Source organism: Pan paniscus, chromosome 5 (genome assembly GCF_029289425.2).
Source record: "Pan paniscus chromosome 5, NHGRI_mPanPan1-v2.0_pri, whole genome shotgun sequence".
In the NCBI taxonomy this organism is placed as follows: domain Eukaryota; kingdom Metazoa; phylum Chordata; class Mammalia; order Primates; family Hominidae; genus Pan; species Pan paniscus.
Genome location: NC_073254.2, coordinates 126,773,949 through 126,798,969, shown reverse-complemented (window position 1 = coordinate 126,798,969; position 25,021 = coordinate 126,773,949). Strand labels below are relative to the sequence as shown.

The following is a 25,021-nucleotide window of genomic DNA, read 5'->3' as shown; positions in this document are numbered from 1 at the left end:
TGACTGCCTAACTGGCCACCTGCTTCTTGTTGACCAACTCCTCTTCCTTACCCCTCTTGAGCTCCTATTTTCCCACACATGGCTTCATTTCTTCCCTGCTATATAAACTCTTCATTTTAGTCAGTCTGGGAAATGGATTTGAGACTGATCTCCCATCTCCTGGGCTGTAGCACCCAATTAAAGCCTTCTTCCCTGGCAATACGCTTTGTCTCAGCGATTGGCTTTTTGTGTGGCAAGCAGCAGGACCTAGACTGAACCTCTGGCATTTTGGTAACAGACATGGGTATATTATGTGATGCTGAGGTTTAGGGTATGATTGATCCCATCACCCAGGTAGTGAGCATAGTACCCAATGGTTAGTTTTTTAACCCTTGTGGCCTCCCTTCCTTCTCCCACTAGTAGTCCTCGGTGTCTATTGTTGCCATCTTTGTGTCCATGAGAACGCAACGTTTAGCTCCCACTTACAAGTGAGGACATCAGTATTTGGTTTTCTATTCCTGCATTCATTTGCTTAGGATGATGGACTCCAGCTGTATCCATGTTGCTGTAAAGGACATAATTTCATTCTTTTTTATGGTTGTGCAAATATCACTTACAATTTGTAAATGAAGAAAATGGGCTGGGTGTGGTGGCTCACACCTGTAATCCCAACACTTTGGGAGCCCGAGGCAGGAGGATCGCTTCAGCCCAAAAGTTTGAGACCAGTCTGGGCAACATAGTGAGACCCCATCTCTAAAATAAATAAATAAACAAATAATGATTCCATACTCTATCATGACAATTTAACTTAGCTAGGTCATCTTACACTAAACATGGACAATTTTAAGGGTTATCTTGTATAACATTACTCACTAGCAGTTGATGCAGGTGGAGAATATTTAGCTGAAAGACTTAAAAATGCTTTATTCTTGGCTACTCAAAGTGTGGTTCATGTATCAACAGCATCAGCATCACCTGAGAGTTGTTAAAGTGCAGACTCTCAGATCCTACTCAGACCTGACAAATCAAAATCTGCATCCTAACCAGATTCCCCAGGTGATTTGTAGGCACATTGAAGTTTGAAAAGCAAATTGGCCACCTACCAGAATGACCTGATATACTTTAAAATCTAGTTACCTGGGCTCCATTCCCAAAGTTTGTTTCAACAAGTTTGGAGCAGAGCCCAGTGAACTATGTATTTTTAAAAAATACCCTCCAAAACAGATAAGTTTGGGAACCATCACTCTAGCCCTTCCTCTCTATTCTGCTGATGAAGAAAATGAGGCACAGTGTGGTGAAATGATCTCATCAAATTAACAGCAGGTTAAAATCCAGGCCGGGCACAGTGGAGGATCACTTGAGCCTAGGAGTTCCAGGCCAGCCTGAGCAACATGGCAAGACCCCCCCCCCACCCCACCATCTCTATTAAAAAAAAAAAAAAAAGCCAGGCATGGTGGTGCACACCTGTAGTCCCAGCTACTTGGGAGGCTGAGGTGGAAAGACTGCTTGAGCCCAGATCATTGAGGCTGCACTGAGCCATGTTCGTATCACTGTACTCTAGCCTGGGCAACAGAGCAAGACCATCTCAAAATAAAATAAAATACTATAAAATACAGATCCCCTGACTACTAGACCAATTTAGCCTACACACACACACACACACACACACACACACACACACACACACACCTTATTATATACAGTTGAAAAGACTGTGCTTATGGAATTTGTTCCAAGAAACAGAAGGGATTTTGCTTGACACAAACTGGAGCTTGGCAGCAATACGAAGAAATTTGAGTACTTGAGACTGGTTCTCAAGAAGCGTACATTCAATGGGGCAAAGAAGATACTGGGCAATCCAATAAATAAAAACAAATATAAGGAAAGGAACTCATGAATGCCTTTGCCACTCCACACTCATCTGTGTTGGAATTGTTTCCTTCTCTACAATCCCACAGAATTTTGTTTCTGTTTCCCCTGTGGACTACTTCTAGCCTCCATATCAAAATTCTTTATGTGTTGAGCTTTGTGCCTGGCCCATGAGTAACAAAGTACCAAACTCTTCCTTAAAGACCTTTGTCACCAGCCTATCAGTGCTTTGCACATAGTAGGAACTTATCAAGAGCATTTGAGGAGAGGATGGAGTGGTATTCACATAGTCATGTGATCAATTACTTATTGTTCAATATGTATGCTACGGACTAAATGTTTGTGCCCTCCCCCAGGATTTATATGTTGAAGTCCTAATTCCCAATATGATAATATGTGCAGATGGGGCCTTTGGGAGGCACTTAGGTTTAGATTAGGTCATGAGAGGTGGGGGCCATAGGATGGGATTCATGTCCTTATAAGAAGAAGAGACCAGAGCCCCCTCTCTCTGCCATGTAAGGGCCCTGCAAGAAGGCAGTTATCTGCACACCAGGAAGAGGGCCCTCACCAGACAATGAATCTACTGGCACCCCCTTAGGCTTCTCAGCTTCCAGAATGGTGAGAAATAAATGTTTGTTGTTTAAGCCGCTCAGTCAGTGGTATTTTGCTATAGCAGTCCAAACAGACTAAGATAATATGCATTACACTGAACTAAGTGGTGAGTAGAATACCAAGTTTATAAAACTCAGTCCCACCCTAAGGATACTTGTGTGTATGTGTGTGTGTGTGTGTTAGAGGCAGGGTCTTGCTATGTTGCCCAGGCTTGTCTCAAATTCCTGGGCTCAAATGATCCACCCGCCTCGATCTCCCAAAGTGCTGAGATTACAGGCATGAGCCACTGCTCCCAGCCCCTAAGGATACTTATAATCTAGTAGGCAGATGATTCATGGTCTCTTAAAAATATATTCAAGATTACAAGACAATATGTAATAAGAGCCATTTGAAGGATATACACACAAGCAACTTTCCCAACCTATAAAACCCTTTTTATTTTTATTATTATTATTTTTTGAGACAGAGTCTCGCTCTGTCCCCCAGGCTGGAGTGCAATGGCATGATCTCAGCTCACTGCAACCTCTGCCTCCCAGGTTCAGGCAATTCTCCAGCCTCAGCCTCCTGAGTAGCTGGGATTACAGGTACCCACCACCACATCTGGCTAATTTTTGTATTTTTAATAGGGACGGGGTTTCACCGTGTTGGTCAGGCTGGTCTCGAACTCCTGACTTCAGGTGATCCACCCACCTGAGCCTCCCAAAGTACTGGGATTACAGGTGTGAAACACTGCACCTGGCTCAAAACCCTTTTTATAACAAATAATTTCAAATGGTCTCAGTTTTTCTGAACTGGAATTCATGAATAATATAGTTAACTTACATATGAACGATATAACTCACTCAAAATCAGTGTAATAAATTCCTTAACTCTGATATAAAGAAGAAATAAAATAAAAGCAATTTATAACAAAAAAAGTCTGAGGTCGGGAGTTCGAGACCAGCCTGACCAACATGGAGAAACCCCATCTCTACTAAAAATACAAAATTAGCCAGGCGTGGTGGCACATCCCTGTAATCCCAGCTACTCAGGAGGTTGAGGCAGGAGAATCGCTTGAACCCAGGAGGCAGAGGTTGCAGTGAGCCGAGATCGCACCGTTGCGTTCCAGTCTGGGCAACAAGAGCAAGACTCCTTCTCAAAAAAAAAAAGTGTTTCAACATATAAATGTTCAGGCACATTTACACCAAAAACCACAATGAAGTAGTCAGATACAAAACTGCTATGACTGGGATAGCTACAAATGCAAACTAATAGAGATATATTGTCCCAGAGATTGCACTGGGAGCAGCGTGACTGTGGATAATGTGTGTTTCCAAAGCAGTGACTAAAGGTAAGGTTCTGAACGAAGCAAAGAACGCTTTTCCCTGAATTTTCACAAAAGTTGAGTTCCTAGAAATGTGGTGTGTATTAAAACTGTGCAAACAATACTTTGGGTATAAAAAGGGGGCTGGGTGTGGTGGCTCATGCCTGTAATCCCAGCACTTTGGGAGGCCGAGACGGGTGGATCACTTAAGGTCAGGAGTTTAAGACCAGCCTGGTGACCAACATGGTGAAACTCCATCTCTACTAAAAATATAAAAATTAGCTGGGTGTGGTGGCGGGTGCCTGTGATCCCAGCTACTAGGGAGGTTGAGGCAGGCGAATTGTTTGAACTGGGGAGGCGGAGGTTGCAGTGAGCCAAGATCATGCCACTGCACTCCAGCCTGGGTGACAGAGCAGACTCCGTCTCAAAAACAAACAAACAAACAAAAAACTCTGTGTGTAAACAGGAATTAGGTTCCAGGCTCAAATAATTAAAAATAGATTTTTTCACCCACCAGACTGCCTGGCAGCTCTTTAGAAGGTTGTGTGACATATGAACCAGTTCTTCCCTATATGAGAGTGTACCGTACATCGCAGGCTGTCCAGCATCGACCCCACTGATGGATGCTGGTAGTCCTCCCCGCCAGCACTCAACATTGTGACAGTCAAAAACATCCTCTCTACATTTCCAATGCCCCTGTTGGGGTAGCAGGACTCCCACTGAGAGACCCCAGTAGAGATGGTAAGTGGAGGCAGAGCAGCACCTCCCACACTTCCATGTGCCCTTGAATGCCCCCACGGATCTTGCTAACATGCAGATTTAGGATGTCTGGGGTGGAGCCTGAGAATCTGCATTTCTACCAGCTGTTCTTGGACCCAGGCTGGCGAGATCAGAGGAAGAAGAAATGACCTTGGGTTTAGGTAGCAAAGACTTCACAGAAAAGAAGGGAACGTAAACAAGGTTTTGAAGAATACATGGAGGTGGAGCTGATGACATCCCATGAGGTGCAGGCTGCTGGGAGGCAGGCACACTGGACCAGCGGAGAGGGATCCGTACGTAGCAAACTGTGTCCATAGTGAGCAAACAGCCTTGAGCCAACAGCAACAGCACTGCTGGGCACAGAGGGTAAAAATAACAACTCCCTACTGGGGTTGAGTCTGCCAGACCCTGGCAAAGTTCATTTCTTTCAATAAGTCCAGCAGCGTCCCCTTTGATAAATACAGTCAAGGCTGGAACATGTGATGCTAACAAAATATGGTTTTAATTTGGGGCCCACTGCGCTCATGGTTAAATACTGCATGTGTGTATACACAAGCAGACTCACAGCGGGCCAAGTTTATATGCCTGGGCTGAGAATGGCTAAACCCATGAGGATTCAGTTATACAGATTTTGCTGCTCTGAAAAGCAACCTAATCACCATCATCAATTCTAATGCTCTAAGACTTCTTAGGAACATGGAAGCTTTTAAAGTTCAGCCATTTGTGCATTTGCATCCAGTGCAGACGCAGGGGCACATTTGTTTTCCTGATATTTTACGCCTACTTTATTGTCATATGTTGTCTGACATTCCGAAGATAACATGCTGTTTTAATCAACAGCTCAACACTGCTTTAAAACTTGATGGTCCATAGCTTTGTAGCAAAGGGAGGTGGGGAGGAAATGAGAATCAGAGTTTAGCAACAGACCAAGGCTTGTTCTGGTGGGATTAATTCCTGGGAACACAGAAACTCTCAGAGTTTTTGTTAGTCTGTGTGTGTCAGTTTTGGAACAGCCTAGGGAAAGAAGGAAACTGGCTAAACAAGTTTCAGTCTGGCCTCTGCGGTGGACGCTGCTGGTAACTGGACCTCCAGGCCATCATGAATAATGAAGAAGTCTGCTTCTTCAAGAGTGCAGGTCACAGCAACTGCACTGAGGCAACTGCCCAGCAAACCAAAGATTACAGCACCTGTCCAGTAATCTTATGGGGGAAACAAACAAAGCTGGGAATGCAGTGAGCAGCAGGTGTCCTCAGGGCGGTAGGAGGGCAGAGAAAGTGAAGAAGCCAGGTGGGTAGTGGGAGTGGGAACCTACCCGAAGTTCCCCAGTGCAGGACACAGAACAGTTGGCCCTTCCAGAGACCAGCTCCTCAGGAAGGTGAAACTCAGGGAAGGGAGCTGGTTGTTTCATGAAACAAGCAAGGATCAGAATAATTTCCTGAAAGGACTGGAGGTTTATCACATGCGGAATACCAGTATGAAGGGAGCTGCAGGAATTCTTCATTCCAGGAGGCACCTGCCCTGTTGCATTTTGAAATTGGCTAAAAATGTATTTCTATTTTATTATTATTTATTCGTAGTGACAGAAAAAGCCTGAGATCCTGTGAGCAGCGACTTCCCAGTTAGTCACTGGTCAGCTAGAGACTATCTAAGGTAGAAAAGCTTGATGGGAATACTTAAATTTTGCATACCCATGTTCATTTTTTGTGGCAAAAGTGAAGCCTGTTTACTGGAGAAAAATATAAGTCCCTAAACAGTGCAGACATTGTTTAAAAATCAGGGAGAGTCCTCCTAGTCATGAGGGGAAGTCCTTCTTTAGGCTACTCAAAACTTCACAGTAGAAGGTGCTTAGGAGCAACCAATGAGGATTGAGTGAATTAGGGATTCCCAAGGTATTTTCCACTGGTCTCTAGGGTCCTCTATGTTTTCCCTGGTGTTCCGGAAGGAGAGAGAAAAGGCAATTCTCCCTACCCTAAAAGCTGTTAGTTGGTTTGTAGCCGTGGGGGATGCTGGTCAGATGCTGCCTAAGCCGAGTGAACATTCAGGGCATGGCTGCACTTGGCACTGGCTTCTTTTTTCCTTGGATTGCTTCCTCACTAATGGAAAGGATTGAGAGGAGGGCCTGGCAATTTTATCTGGAAAAATAATTCAGATTTCTAATGGTATAGAGATTATGTACCATTAGAAAGGGCAGGGGAAAGGAGGATTTGTTCCTGCGTATTCATTACGGTGTTGAAATGCTCTAGGGACAAGAGGTCAGTGGGCATTGAACCCAAACCAAATTTAGCAATGGAATAAGCCTCTAATTGGGGCCTGGATTCCACATTAAAAGCTATTCTCCACCTGATACCTTTTAAAGATACCGCTGCAGTGTGTAAATTTCATGGATTTCACTCATTGCAGGTCCCCAAGCATGCTAACCACGAAGCAGTGATATCACACAGCACCTGCTTCCAGCAGCCCGGAGCCAAGGGGCAAAATGGAAAGAGTCAGCATTTCTCTTTTAGGTTCTCTGCCTCTCCAGTGTGTAAGCTTTTAACCCCCACTACGTGTCTTCGTTCCATTCTCCTCCAGTACCCATTTTAGTGAGCTTCTGTTGTTTCTGCCCCAGGATATCTCTAACAAAGAACCAAGATATTTATCAGGAGAACTTCTCCCACTCTCCTCTCAGTCCTTGGGGATCTGATGAAATGACACTTCTTGGACTGTGGGGTGGAGCATGTGAGTCACACCTGGGCCAATCATTTTATCCTATTTTGTGACCACATGACCAATTCAGGGATGGGAACATGACCCAGGTGGAACCTGTGAGAGGCAGTGAGCTCTTTCCAGGTACTTCCAGGAAAGAGGGTCTCACTTTTCCCTCTATAATGTACACCAGAGAAGGTGTGTGGCTGAAGCTGCTACCATCCTCTTGTGGCTACAGGAAGCTGGGATTAATTGTAACAACGCAATTGGCAGATCTGAAAGCTGAGAACAAAAAAGCAAAAAACCTGTGTTCTAATAACACTATATATGAGCCCTAAATCCATCTATGCCTGGAGCCAGTCTTACTGTGGAATTTTTAACCTAAGCTGGTTGATAAATTATCTTTTCATTTAAGGCAAAGTCATGGCAGATTTTTTGCCACTTGTGAGAAGAAGACAGATACACCCAAGAAGCTCCTGTTCTTTCTCATTAACCCATATTAAAACCCACTTTCAGGAAAGGATTCTCCATTCTAAATTATTAATAACTGATAATCCTTCAAAGTATGACTCCTTCAAGAAAGTTTTCAGCTTTCAGGATTTGTTCAGCAAATACTGAGCCCCTTCTGATGCAAATAGACATGGCAGTGTATGCTAGGAGGAGAGTGTAGCCAAGTTTTCCCATCAAACTCAGTATTTCAGTGCCTAATTTTGGCCATTCAGATAAGTTTCAACTTCTAGTAATGGCCAAGTAAATTATATCTAACTAACCCTTCTGCCAAAGACAATGGTAAATTCTGGACCCAAAACACAATGATAACAACAAAACCTGTTTGAAGGTTCTTGAAACTGGCCAACATGGTTTGGTTCTGCAGACAAAAACTGAAGACATGACCCTTGAAAAAAGGAAATCACATATGGTGAGATACACATTTATCAGGTTTTCCTTTGGCAGCTCTATCCATTTCCTGCAGTGGACAGAGGTAGAGCTCAGCAGAAAGTGGCAGTTCTACTGAGTTAAAAAGTTAGAGGTTAGAATTTGGGGCTTCCACAGTAGCAGGAGATTGGGAAGGAGGGAATCTCGCAAAGGAGGGAGTCTCAGATGGGGAGCTCCCAAATCTGTGTACAAACTTTTCTGATTCCTAAACTGTGCATCTGGGTGAGGTTCAAGGAGCTGAGGGAGAAATAACAGCTGGAAGGCTAAAAAGGTGTTGTCTTGTGTTGAGCAGATGGTGCTTAGGGTTTAGTTCTCACCAAGTTAGAGGACTCTGGAGAACACCTAAAGCTTTCTACTGAGACTACAGAAGGAGTAATGATTACTCCCCAGGACTAAAGCCTATGTCCTAGGAATAAAGGCAAAACCAAAATAGGCCCACCCTGACAAAGCCTAAAACCAACTCTTCATAGCCACATTATGCAATATAGTAACTTCTAGGCACACATGGCATTTCAAATTTAATTAAAACTAAGTAAAATTTAAAATGTAGTTCCTCAGACACACTAGCCACATTTCAAATGTTCACAGACACATGTAGTTAATGGCTATGATACTGGACTGCACAGACTACAGAATATTTCTATCATCATGGAAGTTCTATTGAATGGCATTGCTCCATAGGATCAAGAAACTATGCTAGTAATTTAACTGCTTGATAGAACAAATGTCAAATTTCTTCTAAGGAAGATAGTAGACTCCAAAGTCTTTTTAATATCATCCAAAATGCTCAGCATACAATTTTTAAAAATTACTAATTGTGCAAAGAATCAGGAAAATGTAACCTACAGTGAAGAGAAACAACAGGTGATAAACATAGACTCACAAGTGACCCAGATGTTAGAATTACAAAAGACTTAATAACTATAATAAGGTAAAGAGTCTATAGGAAAATATATCTGTAGTAGCTGAAGAGACGGAAAATTTTAAGAGAGCTATGGAAACTTTAAAAAAGAACCAAATGGAAATCCTGAAACTGAAAGATACAATATCTGACATTGAAAATGCATTAGTTTGGAATTAACAGCATAATGAACACAACATAAAAAATCAGTGAGGCTGGATGCGGTGGCTCACGCCTGTAATTCCAGCACTTTGGGAGGCCGAGGTAGGCAGGTCACTTGAGGTCAGGAGTTCAAGACCAGGCTGGCCAACATGGTGAAACCCCATCTCTACTAGAAATACAAAAATTGGCCTGGCGTGATGGTGGGCACCTGTAATCCCAGCTACTCAGGAGGCCGAGGCAGGAGAATTGCTGGAGCCAAGTAGGCAGAAGTTGCATGTGCCGAGATCACGCCACTGCACTCCAGCCTGGGTGACAGAGCAAGACTCTGTCTCAAAAAGAAACATTTAAAAAAAATTAATAAATAAATAAGAAATCATCAGTGAACTTGAAGACAAGTCAATGGATATTATTTAATCAGAGAGAAAAAAAGATTAGAATAAAAAGAAGAATAGGGCCTAAAAATCCTGTGGGATAATATCAAGCAGTCTAACATATGTATATTTGGAGCTCCAGAAAGAGAGGAGAAACAGAATGAAGTAGAAAAAGTATTTGAAGAAATATTGACTGGAAAGCCAGGCACAGTGGCTCACACCTATAATCTCAGCACTTTGGGAAGCCAAGATGGAAGGATTACTTGAGCCCAGAAGTTCGGGACCAGCCTGCGCAACATAGCAAGACCCAGTCTCTACAAAAAAATTAAAAAATTAGCCAGGCATGGTGGTGTGTACTTGTAGTCCCACCTACTCAGGAGACTGAGGCAGGAGGATCACTTGAGCCCAGGGGGTCAAGGCTGTAGTGAGCCGTGATCGTACCACTGCCCTCCAGCCTGGGTGATGAGTGAGATGCTGTCTCAAAAAAAAAAAAAAAAAAAAAAAAAAGAAAGAAAGAAAAGAAATATTGGCAGGAAAATCTTCCGGTTTGATCAAAAACAGTAACCTCAGCAAACTCCCAGTAGAATTATTTCAGCCATTTAGATGTCTCTGACCCAAAACCCAGCCCCACCCAACTCACTGACAAGACACAAGGTAATATACGGACCAAGAATTTCTGCAAGGATAATAGGGCCTGAGATGAGGGTACAGATATTCAGAGGCAGTGCCGACACTGAAAAAATTCCACGGGTTTCTTCTCAGAATCTTGCTGACTCCAGAAAACAAGTCTAGAGTATACTTTTCCTACGGAAGGATCTGACAGTCCTCTTTCAGGCCACCCTGAGACGGGCTCCATAATATTTTGAAAGTATTAGGTTGATTTGACTTTAGCTTCAATTCTACTTAAAGGAAAGGTATATTTAGATAGAGAATAGATTTCTGGGAGCTAGAGAAAATGAGGCAAAAAAGAGCTAGAGTAAAGCTAACCCAAAGCATAGATAGCCCCTTATCAAGAATTGGGTTGAGTGGAATGAAGAAAAAGTTGGCAGGATTTACCCCCACAATGATGCACACATTCTTGATGGGGGCCCTTAGTTACATGGGTCAGGAACTAATAAGTCCCTGTGGCACTTTTGATGCTTTCTGTGGCAAGTAACAACAACAATCATCACAATCATAACAACTTATCAAACTGACTTAAACATGAGGAGATTTGTTATTTCACAAAACTGAAATTTTAGGACTAAACTCAGGACTTTTAAGTTGCACCTTGAATAGCTAAACAGAGTGTTGAGTTGCACACTTGGCTGGCTGAACAAATCCGGAGCTGGTTGATTCAGAAGCTCAATGATGCCAACACGGACCCATGTCTTTCCTTCCCTCTTCTGCTCTTCTTGTCAAAGGTTTCACCTTAAGGTCAGTTCCCTTCAAGTGTCAAGTATACATGTGCATACCTCGTCATATCTAGCAGGAGAAAGAGAAAACAAGAAAACTCTTCCCTTGATCAAGGAGTGTCAAGTCCTTCGCTTTAGCCTGATTTAACCAAATTAAGTTGTACCTATAAGGAAAAAGGTAGTTTGTCTTAGGTAGTAGCAATGAGATTTTAGAACTGATACTGGTTGGGTACCTTCAAGTCTGTGTTTCTATACAGTTTCCTAACATGGGCCTCTGATATTAGGGAGATTCTGGAGTTACATATCTTGATAATTTATGAGTAAATCTCCCTTAGCAACAGTTAATTATGCCTTAATTTATTTTGTGTTGCTAAAGAGCAAATGATGAACCCATTGAGTTGCTGTTGAAGCTTTGATTTGAATTTAGTAATTCCTGATTGCCTGTATCATGGGACTTTCTCTAGTATTAGACAATCTTCCAATTCCTCAAATGAGGCATGTTCTATTAGGCAGCAACTGGTGTGTTTGAGACCATTTGTAAGTATTTTAGGTGATAGACAATAATACACATAGTGCCAATGATAAAGTCAATCCAGTCACAGGACCACCCAGAAAATATTGAGGACTCTAACAAAAGGAGCAACAAAATCCAAAACAATAATAACAAAACAAAATTAAAGAGGGAACACTGAATTTGATGAATTAAAAATTATGAGAAGATTTTTGTTGGAAATATTCAGATGGCAGTAACTTCTAATGTGACTAAGCCATCCTGTTGCATTGTGAAACCAGTTTGCTAAGTACCTTTTGTTTTGTTTTGTTTTGTTTGAGGCAATGTCTTACTCTGTCACCCAGACTGGAGTGCAGTGGTGCTACTACAGTTCACTGCAGTCTCAATCTCTCAAGCTCAAGCGAGCCTCCTGCCTTAGCCTCCTGAGTAGCTGGGACCACAGGCACATGCCACCACAGGCACATGCCACCACACCTAGGTAATTTTTAAAAATTTTTGGTAGAGATGAAGCCTCACTGTATTGCCTAGGCTAATCTGGAACTCCTGTGCTCAAGCAATCCTCCCACCTTGGCCTCCCAAAGTGCTGGGATTACAGGTGTGAGCCACTGCACCGGGCCCAAAGTACATTTTTTACACCTGATTGGATTGTGTTCTAGTTGGCCTATCCACTGTGTGGTATGAGTATACTTCCGGGGTAATGAGAATGGCAAACACTTGTGATTACCTAGTTGTCAAGATGATTACTAATTCTAATCTAGCATTCTAATCTAGAATTCGTTTCCAGATTAGAATTAGTAATCAAGCCACAGTGAAAGAAAAAAAGAGTTTCTGGGAAGGCAAAGGGAAAAATTGGTAAATTCACTTTTACTGTTTACATATTGACTTGTTTTTCTTAATGTTAACTGCAGAATTTGTTTTGTCATCCAAGGTGCAAATGAAAGTCCTGAGAGTTTAGTTCTACGTCATCTCTTTTATAAATAACAGATGTCAGTTATACTGCCATGCACCTGTTAACCTCGGAGGCACCCTCACTGCCCACTAACCCCCTCCTTGCTCTAGAGGTGCCGAGAATGGGTGAAAGCAGAGGGTGGATACCCAAGCCAAAGTGAAGCAGAGGTAAAATGGCACGGAGAAAATCACTGCAGGACAATACAAAGTCAAGGTCAAATGATGGGCTGAGACAGAGACATAGAGAAAACCATCCAGAGAACACTGGCCTAAAGCAATCCTTGGTGGTGGTGATGGGGGTGGGCGGGGGGTTCTTTTGAAACCACGGTGTTTGGTAAACTAGGAAATAAAGAGATGAAGGTAAATATCATGCCAGACTCAGCAAACAGCAGCTGGAATGAAAGAAACTCAAGGACAGCCCTGAGCATGGAGAAAATAGTGCTGGGTAGGCATTGTTCTCCAGAGCCAGAGCACACACACAGAGGCCACCACTGAAAGTGAAGGACAACTGGAGTTGGGAGTACGTGTGCATCTTTGAAAAAGGAATAGCGCTTTCTGGAGACAGACACTGATTTTGAAATCATTTTAATGGCAATTCTTTTCACAAGCTGTGACCCAAACATACTCAAGTTGAAGCATCACCTCTTTTTCCCTGGTTACTTCTGCTGCCTCAGCTTATCTCAGGAGACCTTGGTATCTCAACCCTGATATTTTCTCCTCCATCTCCTTGCCTGAATTAAAACTCTTCTTTACCCAGAGAGCACTGCTTTTCTTGCAGCCCTCTGGAGTCCTTTTCCACACCCTACATGTCCTAGATTGGGATGTGGATGTGGCTGCCTCCTCATTCCCTAATGCAGCCCCCAAGCATTCCTGTAAAAATGGTTGTTCCTCTGAAGTTCAGGTAGTGTTGTTCTTGTCCACTGGTTTCTGGAAACTCCCTCTTGTTCCCCAAGGACTTTCCCTTCTTGCTTCTAGTATTCCCTCACACCTCAACCCTGTCATCCTCCGGAGAAGCGTTACTGTACCCATGGATGACCTAGTCAACACTCTGGCCTCTCAATGCCTTAATCTACTTCACCACCTCCAGCACCCACCTCTCAGTGGCACCTGGATCTTGTCACCTCTTCCATCTCCTTCTCTGACCACAGCTCCCTCATTCCAGTCCACTTGCACACCTGCTCTGCATCTCACCACACAAGGTCCTTAGACCCCGGCCACTCTACTTTTCCTTATCCATTAACCCACTCTGCCCTTGTTTCTCTTTGAAGCCACATTAAACTCCACAGTCCATTATCTTAGTCACTGTCTTGCCAATACCCTAAACTTACTGGCCTATTTTTTCCTTTCATCACGTCCACCTGGGCGGGGGGTATCCTAGAAGAACTCAACAGCATACTTTCTTACTTATGTCTCTCCCTAGGCAGCAAAGTATGACTAGAGAGAAATATCCCAGCCTACAGCCTGCACCCAGTCACCACCTTCCCTGACTCTCAAACCTCCTTCACCCCTAGGGAATCTCACCGTCCTCCTCTTGTCCCTCACCCTTCTGTCTCTGAAATGACCATTTTAAACTTTCTCCACTTCTCAAAGCTTTGAGCCCCCATCTCATCGCTCACTCCAGTAGATGTCTTTGTTCTTACTTCACAGAGGAAATAGATGCGCTCTGGTAGCAATTACCTCACTTCCTGCCACCAGCTCCTATAAACCAACCTGCACCTCTGCACCCATCCTTTGCTCTTCCCATCTGGCAAAATGGAACTGATGTCTCTCCTCCTACAAAGGTCAAGTCTCTTCTTATGCCATGGATTCCAGCCTTCTTAGGAAAGGTACATCATAAATCCTCCCCTTTTTCTATCTTTGAATTGTTCCTCTCTAATGGGCCCTTTTCATCAGCATCTAAACATGTTCCAGTCACTCCCATTCTAAAAAATTCTATTCCTGGACTCCAAATTTTCTGTTCAGTTCTACCGTTTTTCTCCTCCCCTTCACTCCTAAACTGATTGGAAGAGTTGTGCAGTCATTGTTTGCCCTTATTCATTGCCTGTTTACTTATCAGCCTCCTCCAACTGGCTTCCTTCCCTATTCCTCTATTAGAACTTTTTTTGCTGAAGGACCCAGTGACCTCCATGGCCCGAAATCCCATGGGTACTCCTTGGTCTTTGTATTATATGACCTCTCAGCCTACTTCAACAAAGTTGACCCTCCCTTCTTTTGGAAAAAGCTATTTTTCTTGGTATCCAAACTACCACACTTTCCTGGAAGACACCCAGCTGTGTCTCTCTCTGGCTCTCTTTCTCTGTCCCTTTGCCAGCTTTTCCTCTTCTACCTGACCTTTACACATTGGAACTCCTCAGGTTCAATCTTAGATCCTCTTCTCTCACCCTAGCTGCTTAAATCATCTCAACCACCCATATGGCCTTGCCTCTATGCTGAGAGCTTTCAGATTTATACGACAGCCCAGAATTTCCTCCAATCTCCTGAGCCATGTAAGTACCTGCTTTGCACAAGCACCTCATACTAAGGTTGTTTAGAACATCACTGCCTTTCCTAATGTGTTTGAGATTTTTGCATTTTCCCTTCCAGATCCACTCTCTACCCAGGAGGCTGTCATAGTTGACTACATCCACTGGCTCCCTTGCCTCTAGCTTTGCCCTGGGTATGGCCACTGGGGATCCCTGGCAGGAGACTGGAAATTAGGGAGAGGGTGAAGTCAAGGTGATTTTTCCCTCAGCTCTGTTTCTGTGAGGTTGCCACAGGCTGTCTGAGTCTCTGGACTGAAGGTCACTGCCTCTCTTCTCTTTATGCTCCACTGCTAGCTCTTGGTTATCACCCTCTCTCTTGGGATTTCCCTGTGCCCCATCTACACCACTGTAAACACCTCCCTCTTTCAATCATCCTAGTTTGAATGTACCACCTGTTTCTTGCTGGCAATGAGACTGATACAGTAACTGATACTAGAATTTTTACTAGGAAATAGATCCTCAAAATGGGATTTGGGATTGGGTTGATCATGTTTGAGGAGCTGAAATATAACCTTGTGGGAAGTGGGGAGGTTTGAAGGATAAACATGAATGCTAGTAATCTGCCTGCAGTAGCATTATGCACATTATCAGTGGTCATAGCATGGATGGAGAGTAAGGGGAGGGCAAGTATTTCAGAAAACCATCAAGCTGGGTTTTTCCTCTGCTCTCTGACCACAACACAACAATCAGTACAGAAGAAGACTTCTGTGACCAAATGTGGGAGGGGATGGGTTCCTCACATATCAGTAGTAGACAGCAGCTGGGTGTCTTCCAGTTAAATCTGACACTACCTGGAAATAGTGTCAGATCCCACAGGTTCAGGGTTCAGTCCCCAAGACTGCAACTTCCCTCCCATCTCCCCACATACTGGCCACAAGTCCTGACTCCAAAACTTCTGAATAACTGGCTTCAAGTTGAGGTTCCCAAGAACCCCCCTTTGGTTTCCATTAATTTGCTGGAATGGCTCACAGAACTCAGGGAAACAACATACTTAGAGTTTATTACAAACGATATTATAAAGGATGCAGATGAGGAGATGTGTAGGGCAAGGTATGAGGGAAGGGACATGGAGCTTCTACGCCCTCCCTGGGCACACTGCCTTCCAGGAACCTTCATGTGTTCAGCTATCTGGAAGCTCTCCAAACTCTGTCCTCTCGGGTTGTTATGGAGGCTTCATTACGTAGGCATGATTGACAACTGTGTAGAAATGTGATTGGACAAAAAGTGCATTATCTAAACCCCACGAAGCCCATCTGTTTAGACTTTACTTGGCCTCTCTGTGTACCATTCCTTCCTCTAGGGTATGGGGCAGGACTCTCTCTGAATGAAGGTTTTTTGACCCACAATCAGATTACAGTCCTGCCTTAGGCAGGTGAAAGAAGGAGAGGAGAAGGTCAGAGAGAGAGATTCTGTTTCCTGAGGTCTAAAGTGCCCCAACATTATAAAAGGACTATGGGAGTTAGGAGCAAGGAACTATGGATGAAAACCAATATCTGTATCATAATATCATAACAAGACACTGGGAGATGAAGTGACTGTGGCTGTTTTTGTTCATCTTTTGCTGTTGTAACAGAACACCACAGACTAGGTAATTTAAAAAGAATAGAAGTGGCCAGGCGTGGTGGCTCACGCCTGTAATCCCTGCACTTTGGGAGGCCGAGGTGGACGGATCACAAGGTCAGGAGATCGAGACCATCCTGGCTAACACCGTGAAACCCCGTCTCTACTAAAAAATACAAAAAATTAGCTGGGTGTGGTGGTGGGCACCTGTAGTCCCAGCTACTTGGGAGGCTGAGGCAGGAGAATGGCATGAACTCGGGAGGCGGAGCTTGCAGTGAGATAAGATCGCGCCACTGCACTCCAGCCTGGGCGACAGAACGAGACTCCGTCTCAAAAAAAAAAAAAAAAAAAAAGAAGAATAGAAGTTTATCTGGCTCATGGTTCTGGAGGCTGGGAAGTTCAAGATTGAAAGGGCTGCATCTGATGAAGGCCTTCTTTCTGTGTCATAACAAATTGGAAGGCATTAGAGGGCACCTAAGAGAGGGCAGGAGAAGAAACCAAATTTTCAAGATAACTAACCCACTTCTGTGATAACTGCATTAATCCATTCATTAGGTTGGGGCCCTCATGATCTAATTACCTCTTAGAAGTCTCACCTCTTAATACTGTCACAATGGCAATTAAATTACAACATGAGTTTTGGAGGGGACATTCAAACCATAGCAGTGACACTTCATTGTTCTGTCAAAAGTAGTGATTTTAAAGATTATGGAGCCAGCTGGCTATGTCTTATAGTTATGGAGAGCATATATAGACAAAAAGATAAATTAAGAGCTATAGCTATATATTGAAGAATACTTGTGTGTAGAGTCAAGCCTCTGTGGAAACCTTGAGGGGATCGCAACAATCTATTGGTGTTGCAGTTCACAGTCAAGCCCTGGGCCTCATTGCAAGGTTTGCAGAATTTCTGCAGTAATTAAAGGTTCAACCTTGCCAGGTCTCTAGTGCTAATGAAACGCACTAGTGGGCCATAGATGAGGGTGAGAACTTTGAATCCTAAATTTCCCGAAGACCTCTTTCTGGAAAAAAATACTTTTCAGTGACTACACCTGGAACCGTTGCTTCAGGAACTGATGCCTAGTCTCAGACCCACTCCCTCTCTTCTTTTTACCTCTGGTTCTATAACAAGAATTAGATTCCAACATAGCCCAGAAAGAGAGATATATAAGACCTGCTCCAGAGTGATAGAGACTATCCACTGAAAGAGTTACAAGATCTTGACAAATGGGAGCCAGAGGAGTACATGTAATGGGGAGGTTTCTGGGGGTGTTAGAACAAGGGGGAAACTATGTAAGGCTCTGTCAGGCTAAGTTTATGGACATGGGACATCATCTAGGATTCACAAGTTGCTCAAGCACCAGGAAGTTGTGTTTTTAGTCTGCTAGATTGACTCAAAGCCTGGAGTCAATGATGGCCTATGGTTATTTGTGTTGAAATTGTATAACTTCAGTGAAACTGCCCACGTAATTTCCTGCCATAGATTTTTTTTTTTTTTTTTTTTTGAGACAGGGTCTTTCTGTGTCACTCAGGCTGAAGGGCATTGGTGTAATCATAGCTCATTGTAGCCTCAAACTCTGGGCTCAAGGGAGCCTCCCACCTCAGCCTCCCAAGTAGCTGAGACTACAGGTGTGCACCACCATGCCTGGCTAATTTTTTATTTTTTGTAGAAACAAGGTCTTACTATATTGCTCACACTGGTCTCGAACTCCTGGACTCAAGGGATCCTCCTGCCTTGGCCTCCTAAGTGCTGGGATTACAGATATGAACCACCACGCCTGGCCTCTGTCCTAGACTGTATAGTGTAAGGAGACATACTTAGTAACTCTCTGAACCCCCATGTTGGTTCCATGAGGACTATTATGGTAGGAAGGACCAAAAGAAAGCCCCAGATACTAGCCACCACCTCTCTGCCTCCACTCCCAAAAGAAAATCGAAGCAATATTGTATTTTTGTCACCATTAGATAGCCCAAAAAGCATACCTTTCCAGCTTCCCTCTTACCTTCAACCCTTGATATACCTTCCTCAAACTCTTCATAGGATACTCTCCTGAGAGCCCTGTTCTGCTGCAGATTCCACTCCCCTGTCTACAGCCTTCTGCTGTCTTTACAGAAACTTGCCTCTCCCTGATCCCAGCTCGCTTGAGACACTGCTCATTATCCCATAATCTAGAGAGATTTGTAATCAACCATTATTGGCATATTTAGTTTATCCTTAAAATGAAAACATTTTTAGAAATCATGATAGTAAGACATGTTGTTGTAAACCATTGCAACAATACAGAATAATACAGAGCAAAAACTAAGTTTCTTTTCCCTTTCTCTTCTCCAGAGATAACCACCATTTTCTATTTATTTGCTCACATACAATCTGATATAGGGCTTTGTTTATTACAAATATAATCATACTCTGCTCCTATTTTTTTGTGAGATGCTTTTCTCATGCAACAGTATATCATAGACCTCATAGTATGTTATATAGATCCACCTTATATATGTTTCTTAAACTTTTTACTTTGAGACAATGGTAGGATCACATGCAGTTGTAAGAAACGATTAGCACTGTATGATGATGTGTACCTGTAGTCCTAATGATGTAGGACAATTGCTTGAGACCAAGAGTTTGAATCCAGCCTAGGCAATGTAGAGAGACCCCCATATGCATTTTTTAAAAATGTTACAGAGAGATCCCCTGTTCCCTTTACCAATTTTCTCCCATGGTAATATCTTGCAAAATTATGGTACAATACCAAAACTAGGATATTGACATTGATACAATCCATCAATCTTCTTCAAACTTTCCCAGTTTTCTCTGTACTTATTTGTGTGTTAGTTCTATCCAATTGTATCCTGAGTGTGGGTTCATGTATCGACCATCATAGTCAAGATACAGAGCAGTTCCATCACCAGGAGAATTTGTCCTGTTATCCTTTTATGGCCACACCCTCTTCTGTCTTGCCCCTTCCCCACATCTCTAACCCCTGACAACCACTCATCTGTTCTCCATTTGTGTACTTTGGTCATTTCAGAAATGTTATATAAATGGGGCCAGGCGTGGTGGCTCATGCCCATAATCCCAACACTTTGGGAGGCTGAGGCGTGTGGATCACTTGAGGCCAGGAGTTTGAGACCAGCCTGGCCAACATGGTGAAACCCCATCTCTATTAAAACTACAAAAATTAGCTGGGCATGGTGGTGTGTACCTGTAATCCCAGATACTTGGGAGACTGAGGCACAATAATCGCTTGAACCTGGGAGGCAGAGGTTGCAGCGAGCCAAGATCGTGCCACTGCACTCCCACCTGGGCAACAGAGTGAGGATCTGTCTCAAAAAAAAAAAACTATATAAATGGAATCATTTAGTTTGATTTGGTTTGTAACCTTTTGGGATTGCTCTTTTCAGTCAGCATAACTTCTTGGGGATTCATCCAAGTTGGTACGTGTATCACCTTTTTATTGCTAAGTAGTATTCCACGATTTGGATATACCACAGTTTGTTTAACCAGCATTCAAGAACATCTGGATTGTTTTCAATCTTTGGCCATTATAAATAAAGTTGCTATGAATATTTATGTATAGTTTTTATGTGAACATAAGTTGTTGTTGTTTTTTTATCCCCTGGGATAATTGCCCAAGAGTACAATTACTGGGATGTATAGTAATTGCATGTTTCGGGGAAAATGGTCATACGCATATTCTGCAGATGTAAATATAATGTAGGGCAATATTTTAGGAAAGTAAATTGGCAGTATTAGGCCAGGCATGGTGGCTCACGTCTGTCGTTTAGGAGGCCAAGGCAAGAGGGTCGCTCAAGCCCAGAATTTTGAGACCAGCCTAGGCAATGCAGTGAGACACTGTCTCTACAAAAAAAATTTTTTTAAAATTAGCCAGGCATGGTGGCACCCCCCTATAGTCCCAGCTACTCAGGCATGGCAGTGTGGAGGGTGGGGAGCAGTGGGAAGATTGCTTGAGCCCAGGAAGTCGAGGATGTTGTGAGCCGTGATGGTGCCACAGCACTTCAGCCTGGGTGACAAAGTGAGACCCTCTCTAAAAAATAAAACAACACCACCAAAAAAACCTGGCAGTACGTATCAATTTTTAAATTGCATATAAATTTTAATTCAATTTTGCTGTTAGAAACCTATTTTATAGAAATATTTATGTATTTGCTAAGAAATATATGTACGAGGATGTTCATTGCAGCATCATTTGCACTAAAAAATTTTTAAACAACCAAAAGGTTCATATAAAACTACATGCTACAGCTCTTTTTATTTTTATATTTATTTATTTATTATTTTTTGCCACTCAGCTGAGTGAAAACTGTCATCTTGTTTTAATTTGAAACTCCTGGCCGGGTGTGGTGGCTCACGTCTGTAATCCCAGCACTTTGGGAGGCCAAGGTGGGCGGATCACATGAGGTCAGGAGTTAAGAGATCAGCTTGACCAACACGGGGAAATCCCATCTCAACTAGCTGGGCGTAGTGGTGCACGCCTGTAGTCCCAGCTACTTGAGAGATTGAGGCAGGAGAATCACTTGAAGCTGGGGGGCAGAGGCTTCAGTGAGCCGAGATCGCGCCACTGCACTCTATCCAGCCTGGACAACAGAGCGAGACTTGTAAAAGAAAGAGAGAGAGAGAGAGAGAGAGAACGAGAGAGAAAGAAAGAAAGAAAGAAAAGAAACTCCTTCCGTAGGAGCTAGAATTACACCTTTTTTTCTATAAGACTTTTCGCTATTTGTATTTCTTCTGGACCTAATCATCATGTTCTCTGCACAAAACATTTGAGTGGTTGGCCTCCTATGGCCAACCATAACCATTTCACAGGCAGTTTTACACAGTTGTGGGTATTACCCTTTATCTGTTGTTCTGCTGCTTGATCTTTGCAACACAGAACTGTTAGATTTCTGTGTAATCACATCTGTCACATTTTCCTTTAAGTCTTCCTGTCGTGTTTGGGAAGAGCTTTTCTACTTCCCATCCTGGTTTTATTCTTATTTTATTAGAATTGGGCTATACATATTAGTTTGTAAGTTGCTTCAAATTCTTTTTGAAAGAAGCAAGGGATACATAGATCCTATAAATAAATAAAAATGCTTGTGAGACATGAGAAATCATTTTTATTTATTCATAACCATCACATTTCTTGAAAAATATAATTCTTGCTGTGCTGTATATATTTTCAAGTGATGCTGGAAGGAGTATTACATTATAACTTTAAAGGATTATGAACACCAAAGGGAAAGGTGCTGTTTAAACACATTGCTAATAATATGTTTACACATTTTGAAACTGCTCAAATTACATTCACGTGGATCAGCAGCATGACTTGTATGACTTGTGTTGGCTTCCTCTGAGAAGGACGGAGAGTGAGAGGAGTTCAGATTATTATTGCCTGAGAAGTTGGTTAGGCAAGGAAGTCATTTATCTTGCTGTGGACAGAATAAAGAACTCACCATCCAGCGATTTATAGTTGATCACAGTTGTGTTGCCTAGTGGTGGGGTGCAAAAGGATGCAACGTACTTGGTTAAAAGACAAGCACAAATATCAGAGTATTTAGTAAGATCCAAAATTTAAGTTGATTTAGCATTCACAACAAAAATGAAGTCATTTGGAAAAAACAAAAATGAACAAAGAAATAAAAATGGAGATTTAGTCCACATGTCGTGGGTTGATGTTTCCTTGAAAAGAGTGGTCAGAATTTTTGAGCCTAAAGCAACCACGTATTAAAGTAATTTAACTAATGTAGACATGTTATCCGCTTACCACAAAGAAAATAAATTATAGCGGGCTCTAGACTGATGGCTAAAAAGCCAATTCTCCTAAAATGGAAGGATATTGATGGTGCTCACATTATGTAATCGGTACAGTATGTCAGTCCTAGTGGTCTGGCTAACCAAGGAAGGCTCTGGTTTCAAATGAAAGCACATTTAGTAAAATTCGGTATAATTTTTTCCTAGAACTACTTTGCTCAATTATGGCAAGATAGATTCTACTAATCACAGGCTGCAGAGACTTGGAGATTGAGCATGGTTTTTTGGATTGAAATACTTTTTATTTTGTGTTTGGTCTTCTGCAGTGCCTTAGGGGAGATGTGTCAGAGAGACTAACGTGGTTTCTTTCTTCTTTTATTTAAGAATTTAAGTGATCATGGAAGTGGAACAAACTTCAGTGCCCATTTAGTCAATTGCCTTCATTTTATAGAAGAGGAAATTGAAGAATAAAGGTTGTGATTTTCCTAAGGTCATGTAATGAGTTCATGACAAAGCCTGGATTATACTTAGGTCCTCTGATAACCAGACCAGTTTTCTTTCCTTTGTAGAAAAATGCATGCTCCAGAAGTCCAGGCTGACCCAATACTGGGTAACTCAGACATTTTCATAATTTTTCTATATATAAAGCTATGTTGAGTTATTTCCATTGAACAATGGAAATACTCTTCCAAGTAAATAATGGATCCAAAAACTAGATGTCTGAACCATGCGGTTAAGGTTTTTGTCATTTTTGTTTGTTTGTTTTCTAGAGCAGACTTTGAGTCTTTGCTTCAGATGCAGATCAAGATGTGGCAACCTGTTGTGGAGAACTGGGTCCCTTGAGCCTGTGCTGTCTCTTTTTTTCTGGTGGCTTTTTCATTTGGAACAATGCATAATGGGCTGGAGGCTGAGAAACTCTGAGCTGAGGTAGGAGTGCCACCTAAGAGTGGGAAAGGTTGCCTAAATGCTGAATGGAGCACTTTAAAAGTTAGAATTTGCTATTTTATTTTCTCTTATCTTTTTTTTTTTTTTTTTTTTTGAGGGATGGAGTCTTGCTTTGTTGCCCAGGCTGCAGTGCAGTGGCACCATCATGGCTCACCGCAGCCTTGGCCTCGTGGGCTCAAGCTATTCTATTTCAGCCTCCCAAGTAGCTGGGAATACAGGTATGTGCCACCACCCTTGGCTATTTTTTTTTTCTTTTTTTCGTTCTTGTTGCCCAGGCTGGAGTGCAATGGTGCGATCTCGGCTCACTGCAACCTCCGCCTCCCGGGTTCAAGTGATTCTCCTGCCTTAGCCTCCCAAGTAGCTGGAATTACAGACATGCGCCACCATGCCTGGCTAATTTTTTTTTTTTTATTTTTTTTTATTTTTTTTTATTTTTAGTAGAGACAGGGGTTTCTCCATGTTCGTCAGGCTGGTCTTGAACTCCCGACCTCAGGTGATCTGCCAGCCTCGGCCTCCCAAAGTGCTGGGATTACAGGTGTGAGCTACCGCGCCCAGCCTACCCTTGGCTATTTTTAAAATTTTTTGTAGAGATGAGGTCTCACTATGTTGCCTGGGATGGTCTTGAATTCCTGGCCCCAAGTGATCCTCCTGCCTCAGCCTCCCAAAGTGCTGAGATCATGGGTATTTTGATTTATGTATTTTGAAACCCATAATTTTTGTCCTCAAGTCTCAGACGTTTGCTTAGGCCTTTAGAAGCTCACACCTGAAAAAGAGTGCCATACCTGGGCTGTGATCTTCACCCCATTCCACAGTCTCCACCTCCCACCACCTCCACCCAGGATCCCCTCACACAGGTTGTACCACACTGCAAGGGGATCCTAGAGTGACTCAGATATGCCAGAAATGACAAATTGAGAAATTTTGTGTGACCAGGTGTGGTGGCTCACACCTGTAATCCCAGCACTTTGAGAGGCCAAGGCAGGTGGGTCACGAGGTCAGGAGATTAAGACCATCCTGGCCAACATTGTGAAACCCCGTCTCTGCTAAAAAGATACAAAAATTAGCCGGGCGTGGTGGCACGTGCCTGTAGTCCCAGCTGCTCGGGAGGCTGAGGCAAGAGAATCACGTGAACCCAGGAGGCAGAGAGGTTGCAGGGAGCCGAGATCGTGCCACTGCACTCCAGCCTGGGCGTGACAGAGTGAGACTCCATCTAAAAAATATTAAAAAAAAAAAGAAGAAATTTTGTGTCACGCAGTATCATCTTATTCAAGTCCATTTGAGAAGCGGTGAGCAAATCGGCTAGGCCTTTATTGTTGATGTCAAATTCTCTTTCCTTGCTCACCCTATAGGTCCAGGCCAGTTTCCTTTCATCCTCCCAAAGCTATTAACACGATAGTGTGAATTTGATGCTGTTGAAGGCAGGCCTGTAGTGAACATGTGGCATTTCTTTGGCTACTCAACATCCATTCCTCCTTCCTGATGGCATCTCATTTCTTTTGGGGAATTACTTATTCCCATGGATGCAGCCTTAATGGGGTATAAATCCAGGCGCCTGCTCCCCACCATGGAAGATTGTGAAGTGGCCAGATTCTGCTTCCTCCAGCCCTGAGGGTGGGCATGCGGCCTAAGCTCAACCAAATCTGATAAACACTTCTGGATCTTTGAACCTCGAACAGGTGACACAAGGATGACAGGAACAGTTAACAGGGAAGCACACTGATCGACTGAGCTGCCTGCTCCTGGCTTTCTGGATCCTCCTCAGTTCCTGCTCATCTCTAGGCCAGGCTCTCAACTCTGTCAATTCTGTGGGTACAC

General features: G+C 43.0%; 1 long non-coding RNA gene across 1 annotated transcript in view; it reads left to right on the top strand.

Annotated features, from left to right (window-relative positions):
- Positions 1-25,021, top strand: part of LOC130541606 (uncharacterized) — a 41,308-nt gene that overhangs the window by 8,291 nt on the left and 7,996 nt on the right. Inside the window, exon 2 of the long non-coding RNA XR_008955689.2 lies at positions 23,032-23,188. This is a non-coding gene — a long non-coding RNA (uncharacterized LOC130541606). The remainder of the gene's footprint in view (positions 1-23,031; positions 23,189-25,021) is intronic.